Genomic DNA, 13061 nt, shown 5'->3' with positions numbered 1-13061 from the left:
TTCCATTAAGTTGTTTAACAATTATTTCATTGTGCTTGTGATGGATTCCACTTACAAAACCAACCAATGCAATCTTCCGTTGCTTGAGTTTGTAGGTGTCAGTACTTTAGTTGATGTACTCTATTGCATTTACTTCTATTTTGTCTGAGAATGAATAAAATTTTACTTAGGCTCTAGACAGGTGTCGTGATTTGTTAAAATCTCCAGATATTTTCTCGATCATTGTCACTAACCATGACAATGCTTTGATGAATATTGTTGGGAAAGTTTTCCATAACTCTATTGCTATGTTATATGTCGGTATCACATCCAAAAAAATATAAGAGTAAAATGCAAGACAAATTGCAAAGTTTAGGATCTTCAATTTAAAGATGGGAAAAAGATCAAATCTAAAGTTATACCACATCCGAGTAAATATCATTCACATTCATATATGACGATTATACAAATACTTGATAAATTTATTTCAATAAATTTATTTTTAATTATTAAAAATGCATTGATTATTAAAAATTGTTTCGGCAAAGTTTCTTGACGAAGAGGAGAATCGATTTTCCCATTGAGGTTGGCAGAGACAAGGAGGAGGGAGAAGGATTAGAATGATGGCGATGATGTGCCCGTGGAAGGGATCAGAGAGAGAGAGAGAAACAAGGCAAATGAGTAAATAGGCAACCCCCCCCCCCCCCCCCCCCCCCCGAAATGGTAGCATTTGTCAAAAACCACCTTGACATTTAAGAAACTTCAAAAACCCCCTGAAATTGTCAAACATTAGTCAATTACCCCCCTCAGTTTGTTTTGGCTGTTAAACCATATGATGTGGCAAGTAAATGTACACGTGGAACCTCCACATTGGCTGAAATATATGGTTGTTTACATTACTCAATAATTAACAGTATACAACATCACAACCACTTTTCCATTCATTGTAGCTAACAGGTTGCCAACATTAAGATTTAAGACTCAAGGGAAATTTCAATTCAGCAATAGCATTCTACTCAATTTTATGATGTTTTTGTTTTTGAAGATATGGTTTAGGCTTTAGATATGTATGTACTAGTGATTTTGTTGACATAATTTATGGAGGTAGTGAAGTGGATTTTTGTTGATTAGCTTAGGTGGTGTTATTGGTGTTGATGGTGGTGGAGGTGAAGTAATGAGATGATGATGTTGTTGATAGGTTGTTGTTTCTTAAAACAAATTCTGCATTTTTTATAAACATTGATGAAAGTGATGTTGAAGATGATGAAGAAGTGGAAGGAAGAAGATGAAGAAAGAAAAAAAAAAGTCATTTACCCCCCTATGACGTGGCATAAAATTCAGCCAATATGGAGGTGCCACATGTACATTTACTTGCCACGTCATATGATTTAACAGCCAAAACAAACGGAAGGGGTAATTGACTAACGTTTGACAATTTCAAGGGGTGAAGTTTCTTAAAAGTTAGGGGTTTTTTGACCAAAGTTACAATTTCAAGAGGGTTTTTATCACTCAATTTTTCTTACATGGAATATGCACAATTTTTTTATTATTAAACTTGCCACTGATAGTGGTAAGGACACATAAGGGTGTGCATGTATAAGAGCTCTATTTAACCCTACATGAGGGTGATGCTGCGAAGTTCCATGTGTCATGTACAACGATTAAAAAAAGAAACGGCAGATTAAGAAATATATATTATTTTGTTCATATTATTTTGTTTTATTTAATCTCATTATTGTTTATTTTTCTATAAAGTTAGACTTTTATCAAATACTAAGTTTTTGTTATTTTTCAGATGTTCCATACGAGATTTGGACAATATCTCTTAAAATTACATAGTCAATCTCTTTTCACTGAGATGACATCTCTTAGATTTATTCCTTATAATTTGGTCATCGTGTCTAACCTGAGCAAAGCCGAGAAAATACACTTGTAAATAAATAAACGTGTTACGTGACTATCATTGTAGGACAAAGTTGAAAATAATTAAAAAAAAAAGTTTGGACAATATATTCACACGCTACGTGAGAGTGCTGTAAAGTTCCAAATGTGTCATGTACAGCAATAAATAAAGGAAACGGCAGATTAAGAAATACTATATTACTTTTGTTTTGTTTATTGACTCTGTTTCCAGGGTACTTCCTGTTTGGTTGCTAAATTTTTTAATCATATTGAGAACGAAGACTTTTGGAAGGGAGGAGGATGCTGAGCTTTGCTTTGTATGTGGAACATAGAGCCTGCAGTATTAATTCAGCATAAGAATTAATGTGCTTCTCTTCAAGCGATACGTTCTCTCAAACACAGGAACTGATTAGAGAAGAAGATCAATGGACTCAAACTCAACGTCAAAAAAATCTGGTACAACTTATGCCATATTAGGGGAGGTTAACTCCACTTTTTATTTATTGATATCTCATCAACGTTTATAACAGGGTAACCTTGAGTTGGTGATATAGATATGATGGAGTAGAATAAAATGAAATAGTCTAATAAATGTTTTGTTATCCAATTTATTCAATTCCACTCCATTTCATCTTTTTTTTTTTTTTTTTTTAAGGAACTCCATTTCATCTTATACACTCAATTCAAATATGTCCTTATTTATTGATATCACATCAACTTTTACCCGTGAAGCAAGGATATGGCTGGTTTTAGGCATGTGTCCCATATCTGACTAGTGTAGACATTCATTTGTAAAACACGTGTAGGGGACACTTGTTAGATTATAAGTAAGTGTAGCTTGCTAACTCGCACTTAGTGTTTTTAGTTGGGTGTAAGTTAGCAGCCCCCATATATATATATACCGATCTAGTTTGTTACACTTTTTTTGACGTTTAGTTTGTTACACTTTTTAAAGCATAAAAGAAAAAAATTGATATATCGTGGACAATAAAGATTGAATTTGTTACACTTTTTTTAATATTTGAATTTACTCTTGTCTATTTGTTATATGTGCTATTTGTATTTAAAGTTGAAGGTAATCTGGAAAAGATAAAAAGTCAGCCTAAAAGAGTCAAAAAGGCCATTTTTTTTTTATATATAGCATAGATTTTTATTTTTTCAAGGAATTATTGTTATTATTGTTAATGTTATTGTAAGAGTAAGATTTATGAAAAATGTTTGGGTCATATCCTCTAACACATTCTTTCAACACACTTCAATGATAATCAATCAAATCATCCCGTATTTATATTAAAACAAAACTAGTTACGATGCACGGGTCTTGAGTATGTTTAAACTTTAAACCTTATACTACATTTTTTTTAGCAAATTAAGTATGATGACTTCAAAAAATGGCATATCAATAAAACAAGGGTTAAATATGTTTTTGATCTCTATATGTATACCAATTTTTTGTTTTAGTCTTACTATTTTTCTTTCTTCAAATTTTATTACCTAAAATAATTTTAATCACCACTTTTGATCTCTAGTTTTAACTCAACTTATGTGTAGTTTTCATATTTCTTATTGCAATTTTGTAGGAATATCCAAAATATTATAACAATATGAAAAAAAAAAAAAGATTTTTTTAACAAAACATAAATTAAATAAAAAATTTAAGTGCCAAAAACATAAAAATTCATATTTAATTCATGTTTTATTAAAAAAAATTCTTTTTTAGAGGTTCTTATAATATTCTAAACATTTCTAAAAAAATTCATTAAAAAAATTTGAAGGCTACACGTAAGTTGAGTTAAAGTTAAAAGTGATGAATAAGAGTAAATTACAACTTAACATGTTCCAAACAAACTCAATAAAATTAGGGTAAAACTAGACAATGCTTCTGGGACGCTGGTTAAGTAAGACAAAAGATGAAATTTTAAGCCAAAACAAAAAACATTTAATTAATGCATTGATTACATAAATTTGAATGTAAATATTACCCCTTTTAGGTCATTATTTAAGCATTTAATATAAATATTACTATATTTGACTTCTTAACCAGTACTCAGGGCACCAGTTAGTATGACCCATAAAATAAAGCCTATTGTGATATTTAAACTATTTTATATACTAATTAATGGGTGTCTATGTATCATGACTCTTTGTATTTAAGAAACAAAATTTCTTTTAATCGTTACAAAACCCTTTTTATTTTTGGAAGGAAAATCATTACAAAACCCTTGTTAAAATATATAAATCTATTTCAACGGTTTCGTTTAAATATATAAATCATTGTAGGTTCATACTATAGTAACATAATTCGTCCAAAAGGCAAAGAACCGCGTACCAATTCGCGAGTACCGAATTCGGGTACTTCAGCGTATTGGGTACGCATGAATTCACGTGGAATTCGCGGAAACAGAAGAACCATGAGTACCAGCAAAAACGAACACCGTGAGAGTTAGTGCGAGAACCGTGAGTTGAGGACTGAGTGAGAAGAAAAGGAACAAAGAGTGGAAAGTGAGAAACTTGGTAGAAGAAATTAGGTCTGGTACAGTGGTAGCGGTTGTTTCATGTTTGAGCAGATGAAGAAGATGATAAAATTAGGGTTATTGTGGAAATTGGGCTTTTCTCTTGTTGGACCATTTTTTTATATTGGACTTTGCTGCATTTGGCCCAAAGAATTGTGAATTGCTAACTCTGCAGAAAATAATAATATAAGTATGACCTAGTGATTTCTTTAAGAAGTAAACTCTTTTCTTTTTTAACTAAACTACTTTTTTTTAGAGAATCTATAAATATATTTTTTGTAATTAAAAATTCTAGTAAAAAAATACTTTTCTTATTTTTTTTTTTTTATAGCTAATCACTATATTTATTTAGGTATTATTAGTACTACGAACTGAAGCTGTATACCCCTATACGTACCGGATTTTTCTCATGTCGCGTACCGCGAACCCGTACACGTACCGGAACGAACCGCGAATTATGTGACTATGGTTCATACTTTGATAATTGAACCCACACAATGTGGTAGGACATACATTGATTTCATGAAATCAAAGAATAAGTGCTAGAGAGAGTGTTGAAAAGTGAGTATTGCCGGCATTCTTCACCAATCTATTAGTTTTGTTTTTTATGATATTTTAATTGATTATATGCAATTCCATACCATATCATACAGATCGTTCAACTTTGAAAAAATGTCTCCTGCAACCGTTTCATGCCATGTGTGGTCATCAGTCAATTTCTCATTTGAACAACTTGAGGCAAAGTGCAACCGCTAGTTCATGGATGGGTTCTGATAATATCCAAAGCATTAGATACGATGTGTTTATTAGTTTCAGAGGTTCCGACACACGCAACACCTTTGTTGACCATCTCCACAATCATCTCATTAGAAAAGGTATTTTTGCTTTCAAAGATGACACCCACCTTCAGAAAGGTGAATCCATTTCACCCCAACTTCGACAGGCAATCGAACACTCACGTGTTTCTATAGTTGTTTTCTCAAAAGAATATGCTTCCTCAACTTGGTGTTTGGATGAAATGGCTGCTATTGTTGATTGTCGTTCTAAATTGAAACAAATTGTTTTCCCTGTTTTCTATGATGTTGATCCATCTCATGTTCGAAAACAAAATGGAGTGTATCAGAATGCATTTAGTTTACACACTCAGAGATTCAGACATGATCCTCACAAAGTTGATGGGTGGAAAAGAGATATGACCTGTTTGGCTGGATTAACTGGTTGGGACATCAGGAACAAGTAAGTACACAATTAATCTGTTTATGGTGTTCTTAACAAGCATATAGTAAATGGTGTTCAATAGAGTCTTTCTGTGTTCAACTTCTTACTTCAAATCATATTTTTTTAAGTAAAATTGTATATATCATTTCTCCTTTTAATGAAAGTAAACTTACTTAAGAAGTGCTATAAACTCTCCTTTTCTAACCCATTCTCCAACATCCACTTTATTATTGGATGAAATTCATGTGAGTTTCACATTTTGAAAATGGATCTCATATAGTAAATTATAAAAGTAAAAAAATAGCTCATTATTTTATAAAAATGATCATCAATTTATTGATTTAAGAAACAAGTGTACCAATATAATTCAATTTAGTTTTTAAGTATATCCTAAAAGCTCTCATACGTCACCTTGATTTTCAAGACTAAACCGGTTTCAATATATATAGATGTTCTAATTTTTCTTCTCTTGGGTACAACTGTTCTGGGCTGTCTTTCAATATAATATTTTTTGCATCCTCTTTTGTTCTTCCTTACCAGATTTTCCTATTCAATCTAATTTTCCATTTGATGATCACTTTTAAGTTTATCATGATAACTTTCACATTTTTCTACTTTCCTGATGGGTTTGCAATATCTTTAGTACTTCTTACTAGAGGATAAGAAGGTCTTATAAAATGAAGAAAAAGGATCTTGGATTGCTTGACACTCAATAATTTGACGCATTTACACAGTCAACACATCCATGACCGTTGGGTTGGATCGAGAACAGACGATACAAATTTCAAGCTCCGTATTTTATAATTTAAAAAGAAATCAAAATTTGCATTAAAATCTATACATTCCAATCTCGATCCAACTAGCACAAATGTGCCAAATGCATGATGTGTCAAATTCTCAACAGTATGCGGTAATCCATATATATCGGAACTATAGTATTATATTTCCACTTGTTTTTTTCCCTTATTTTCTCTGGTGACTTTATTGATTTTATTGTTGTATGTTTCTTTCAGGATAGAATCTAAAGAGATTGAAAATATTGTCCATTCTGTAATAGAAAAGTTGGGTCATAGATTCTTAGATGTCGATAACCTTGTTGGAATACAACATCGTATAGAAGCGTTAGAGAGCCTTTTAAAACTAAGGTCAGGTAAGGATGGTTGTCGAGTTTTAGGAATATGGGGTATGGATGGAATAGGAAAGACAACTCTTGCGAAAATTTTGTATGACAGAATCTCATATCAATTTGATGCTTGTTGTTTCATTGAGGACGTCAACCAAATTTATGAAGATGGTGGTGTTGTTGCTGTACAGAAACAAATTATCCATCAAACTCTAAAAGATTTTCATTTGGAAGTGTATAGTCCTTTAGAAATATCTGGAATAATAGCAAATAGGCTAAAGAACATGAAGCTCCTTCTAGTTCTAGATGACGTTGATCGATTTGAGCAGCTAGAGGAATTGCACATAAAGCCCAAATCGCTTTGTGCAGGAAGTAGAATAATCATAACCACTAGGGATATGCATATCCTTAAATTGTATGGAGCAAATATAATTCACAAGATTGAATTGATGAATGATAATGATGCTTACCAACTTCTACACAGAAAAGCCTTCAAAAGTGATGATTCATGCAGTGATTGCGAAGAACTTATTCCTGAGGTACTAAATTACACTCAAGGTCTTCCATTAGCAATTAAAGTAATGGGTTCTTTCTTGTATCAAAGAGACATCACACAATGGAGAGCTACCTTGGAAGGATGGAAGAATAATCAGGATAGTACTGGAATTATGAAAGTGCTGCGGTCAAGTTTTGAGGAACTAGAGCTAAGAGAGAGAGAAATATTTTTGCATGTTGCTTGTTTCTTTAAAGGGGAGAGGAAGGCTTATGTAAGAAGAATTCTAGATGCTTGTGGATTGCATCCTGATATTGGAATTCCACTTCTTGCTGAAAAGTCACTAATAACTATTAGAAACGAGGAAATTGATATGCATGGCATGTTGCAAGAGTTGGGGAAGCAAATTGTTCGGGAACAACATCCTGACGAGCCAAGATTATGGACTAGATTGTGGCTTTACCGTGATCTCCATGATGCTATGATTACAAGACCGGTAAATATCTCTCTATAGACTCTGGGTTTCCCATTTCCATTATTTTACTAACAATCGTAATAATTGGATTGAAATTTAACTATTGAATGAAATGTACAATTGAAAGATAAGAACTCCATTAGACTTGATGTTCTTAGTATATTGTTCTTAGTATATAAAAGTATTAATTAAGGGAAATATATAAGAAGATTAAGTCTAAGACTTAATAATTACGCTACAAGAGAGTATAAAAAAGAGATGCATCAATTTTTTTCATACATATTATTAATCATCATTTTTCTATTTATGCATAATTTAAGCTTCATTGATTTAAGGATCAGTAACTACATGTCCCTTTAGTTCAACCAATTATATGATTTTTTGAATCTTAGCATAACCAATTATATGATTTTTTGAATCTTAGCATAATATTCTTAATTTTTCAGGAAGCAATAAAAGCGAAAGCCATAATTCTAAATGAAAAGGAGGATGTCTCCAAATACAATCAGTTGAGGGATGAAGATTTATCGAAAATTGAAAACTTGAAAGTGCTGATACTATATCATTCTAATTTTTCAAGAAGCCCCAAATTTCTTTCTGATTCCTTATGCTATCTTTTGTGGAAAGGTTACCCTTTCAAGTCTTTTCCTTCAAATTTTCAACCATACAAGCTTGTAGAGTTGAATATGCCTGATAGCAACGTTGAACAACTATGGATAGGCATCCAGGTATTAGTCTAATTATTGCAATTTTCATCGTTTCCACCTCCAAAGAAACGGTTGAAAAGTTAAACGAAGTAGCATATTCATTGATTAAAATACCTTGTTTTTTTACAAAAATACCCTTGTTTAATTAATTTTTTTTGAAGGAACCCTTGTTTAATTAATTAGCTATCCAATTTCATACATATGAAATTAACCAAAATAAAAGTTACATCATAAAGTTTTAGTTGGAAGGAAGTAATCGGTACCCCTTACCATAGTCGATATATTTGAATGAGCTGTACATGATTGTATCTGCATGAACTTTTTCAAAACATTTTTCATAATGAACCAAAATAAAAAATTTCTATATTTTTTTTCAGCATATCCTGTATATCCTACATATGATAAATAGGAGTTAGTTAGAGAGTATATCATATCATATATAAATATATATAAATATTACAATACAATTTGGATTTGTGAGCATTCGATCCAAAATTATGCTAAAAACACACTCTTTTCAATACACATACGTAGAAGAGTGTATTGAAAGCGCTACTCTTTGATGATTATAGAGCAAGACTCTTGTAGAAGCAAACCACCTTCTCTCATATTCTTTCTTTCTTTTCTCAATAAAAGTATTATTTTCATTGAAGACAATTTTTGGGTTCATAACAAGTCCTTAAATCAAACTTCATTTGTTTTGTGGTATAAAAAAATTAAAGGTTAATTATTGAAATTGACCCTATAATATATCCGAAGTCTGAAAAATGATATTGTAAAATAAAAAACACATATTCCAACCTTGTAATTTAAGATTCTTATTATTTTTGACCCTCTAATATATTTGAAGTCCCAAAAACCAACTTAGAGGTTGAATTTTTTCATAACTTTTTTTCAGGCATGTTTAAGAAGTTAAAATATGACATTACACATAAAATTAGGATTTTTCAACTAAGGACGAATTAATTACGAATTTTTAAAGCGCCAAAAACTCAAAAAAAAAAATAATGAAAACCTGAACCTAAAAATCAAATTTTGAGTTGATTGTTTGCAGAGACATCTATAGAAATATATAAAAAGGATCTGCAATAATTTGCAGTATTTCAAAGATGTTTCAATTTTTTTTTATTTTTCAACCAAAACGTGCGAAATTGCAATTTTGGTCCGAGTAAGCGTATACTCATAGGTTAAATTCCGTTCTATAATTTTGTAGGCATGATTAGAACATCATAAGAACCTTCACCATGCCATTTTGGAGTTTTTTAAGCAGATACAAATTAATTATGAATTGTTTAATAAATTCATAATTATGGGAAATAAAAATTCATCATAAATTTGTTCCTAGTCGGAAAAATCTAATTATTTGTGTAAAGCCATGTTTTAACATCCGAAAATGCCTGGAAAAAAAATCATGAAAAGATTCAATCTCTATATCAACTTTTTAGACCACGTGTATATTATATGGTCAAAAATGAGAAGAATCTCGAATTACAGGATTAGAATATGTATTTTTTATTTTACAAGATTATTGTTTAAACATTGCATATTTTACGGGATCAAGTTAAACAATTAACCCAAAAATTAATGCAAGTAGTTTGATAAGTGGCTTTTTAATTTATCATTGCAATTTTGAAAACATAGTTGAGTGAATTAATGAAATTCAACTAACATAATGGTGGTTAATTCTCGCTTCACAGCGTCTCCCAAATTTAAAAAGGATGGATCTAAGCAACTCCAAAAATCTCAAGGTGACTCCATGTTTTGAAGTGATACAAAATCTCGAGAGACTAGATCTTACAGGATGCATAAACTTGTTGCAGGTGCATCCATCAATTGGACTTCTTACCGAACTTGTATTCTTGAGTTTGCAGAAATGTAGTAGTTTAGTCAGCCTTGATTTTGGAAATGCATCAAGATTAAGGTCTTTGAGAGTCATGCGTCTCTCTGACTGTACAAAACTTGAAAACACTCCGGATTTCAGCGGATTGACTTTGCTACAATATCTTGATATGGACAGATGTGCAAGTTTATCAACAATTCATGGATCTGTTGGGGCTCTTGCAAATCTTAGATTCCTAAGTTTGAGAGACTGCACAAATCTTGTTGGAATACCTGACTGTTTTAATAAGATGACATCTCTTGTAACTCTAGATCTATGCGGATGCTCTAGATTTACAATGCTAGGATGTACTTCCATTTCTCCTATGCAACTGCAATCTTTGATTTATCTAGACTTAAGCTTTTGCAGTATTTCCATAATGCCTGATGCTATTGGAGAATTAAGGTGTTTAGAAAGACTAAATCTTCAAGGAAATTACTTCACTTCACTTCCTTTTTCATTAAGTTGCTTTCACAATCTATCATATTTAAACTTGTCTCATTGCCATATGCTTCAGAGTTTGCCTTTGTTACCAACAGAAAGTGGTCCATCAGATTCAGTGGGAAGATATTTTAAAACAACATCTGGATCCCGTAATCATAGATCAGGATTGTATATATTTAATTCTCCCAACTGCATGGAGTCTCTATCCTTGTCAGGCAATGCATATTTCAATTACTTCCCCATTACATGGGTGCTAAGACTAGTTAAGGTGCGTAATACTCTTCCTACCTCCCCTTGCTTTTTCATAAGGTTATTCTATATTTCCAATGTATGTGCGTGTCTTTTCTCTACGATATATTCCTTCGGTCTTATTTATAAGAAACATTTTGGTCAACAAAAGTTGATGTAGCTGGTCCAATTTTTTTAACCAGATACATAAAATGTTTTGGTTTTGTTGAAATTGACTTCAAATTTGTGGATTTGTCAAGGAGCAAAATCGTGACACGATTTTGGTGTCGTGACACGAGTTTGTAGGCAGGGAGCATGGTTTCTCCTGGTGTCAAATCGTGACACGATTTGTGGCCATCGTGATACAATTTGGGGATAAGGTTAGTTGTACCTTGGGTCGTATGCAAGGAATTGTGACACGATTGAGATAATCGTGACACGATTGTGTCAGTTGCAGGATACTACTTAAGTGTAGACCCACAATGATTTAAACCAATAAGAGAGTGAGTATTAGAGAGGGTGTTGAAAAGAGAGTGTTGCTAGCATTCCTTTTTGTAAATATGCAAATATAGTCCCCAGTTTCGAAAATTTTGGAAAATTTCATGACCACGGAATTTGAAACTTATTTTTGCAGACACTAAAAAATTACACGCCCAATTTTATTGGTGGAAAAATTTTTAGAAATTGAAGGACTATATTTTTTAATTTAGAAATGGGAGCCTAAAATCTTGAAGAAAGTTGGAAACCGAAATTGCATTTAAGTAAATCTCTTCACCTACTCCGATTGGTTTTGCAACAAGGCAACAACTAAGTTGATTGTGCTTAAGACCTTTGTGTCTAGATATGTCGGGTTGCCGTATCAGATGCCTTACCTAGTTACTACACATTCTCTGGTTCTAAACTTCTAATATGCTTATGTATCTTATGTTTTTTTTTTACCAGGAACCTCTTCACTTTCGGTGTGGCTTTGACTTTGTTATTCCTTGGCATGAGGAAACTATTATCTGTGATGAAAATTGTGTGTCCTGCTCAGACAATACTTCAGAGTTGTTTGATCACCGATTCAAAGGGGGTTCAATTATAAGGATAAATAACTCTGTTGTGGATGATGACTGGCTCGGTTTTCTCTTTTATGTAACATTTGAGTTAAATAATCATAATCATCAATCACTCTTATCGCCACTGCTACCCCAACATTTTTATCTTTCTTTTGAGAGTGAGTACACGGAAGAACGCTTTGATATGCCACTAGATTTGAAACGGGATGCGGTTGATGGAAAAAATTATCTTTGGACAATCTATATCTCTCGGGAACACTGTCATTTTGTAAAAACAGGAGCACAAATCTCATTTAAAGCCCAGAAAGGTTTGATTATGAAGGAATGGGGGTTGCGTGTCATAACCCAGAAAGACACAGAGGACTCAAAAATGGGAATGAGTATAGATCTTCCTTTACAGAATGTGACAGTAAAACAGAGCAGAAGCAGCAGTAGATTTGAGCCGAAAATCCAACTTCCTTACAATTGGTTAGTTTCTGACAAAGCTGAAGCTGAGAAGGATGGAGCCAAGGGGAAAGAAACAGATCTCTTTAATCTTGGTCTTGAGTGAAAGACCACAATGAAAAAAACACTATATTCGTCAGGCGCTAAGGTAATTATCTTAAACATGACACAGTACTAATTAAAACATGTTGACCATTGTCAATTACTGATAGTTGCATGGTTAATTAAAGATGTATCACTAGTAATCTAGTATATTATCAGTACAATGCATATAACTTAGTTAAACCATGTTCAATTAATATGTTGAGACATGCTTCTAGATTTAATAATTGTTCCAATTTGGCTTTCCCATGTCCTTATGAATTAAAAATTAAATTACATATTTGCTAGTTTGACTATTCTGCATTTTCACATGGATCCACAATTGTATTTTTTCTTCTTTCAGGGGATGCACTTTGTGTGAAGATATCGTGTCTGATCTTTTCTTTGGCAGCTATGGTCACTAGCCATGACTCAAAATTGTGGAACCGTACTACACAGACTAAAACAACCGGCTGCTGCAAGTTGGGAACATGAAGTGTTTTGTTATTACAAGATT

The 13061-nt window shown here is 32.3% G+C and overlaps 1 pseudogene across 1 annotated transcript; it reads left to right on the top strand.

Moving 5' to 3' along the window:
- Positions 1-5053: 5053 nt before the first annotated feature.
- Positions 5054-12582, top strand: LOC146908057 (disease resistance protein Roq1-like; annotated as a pseudogene). The gene is made up of 5 exons (XR_015019172.1): positions 5054-5630; positions 6626-7724; positions 8150-8431; positions 10108-11001; positions 11904-12582. The product of XR_015019172.1 is annotated as a disease resistance protein Roq1-like (transcript).
- The last annotated feature ends 479 nt before the right edge of the window (positions 12583-13061 follow it).

The sequence above is a fragment of the Medicago sativa genome, chromosome 7 (assembly GCF_051527215.1).
Source record: "Medicago sativa cultivar Bolivia chromosome 7, Bolivia_mono, whole genome shotgun sequence".
Taxonomy (NCBI): Eukaryota; Viridiplantae; Streptophyta; class Magnoliopsida; order Fabales; family Fabaceae; genus Medicago; species Medicago sativa.
Note: the sequence above shows the minus strand (reverse complement) of the source record. Positions and strands in the feature narration are given on the sequence as shown.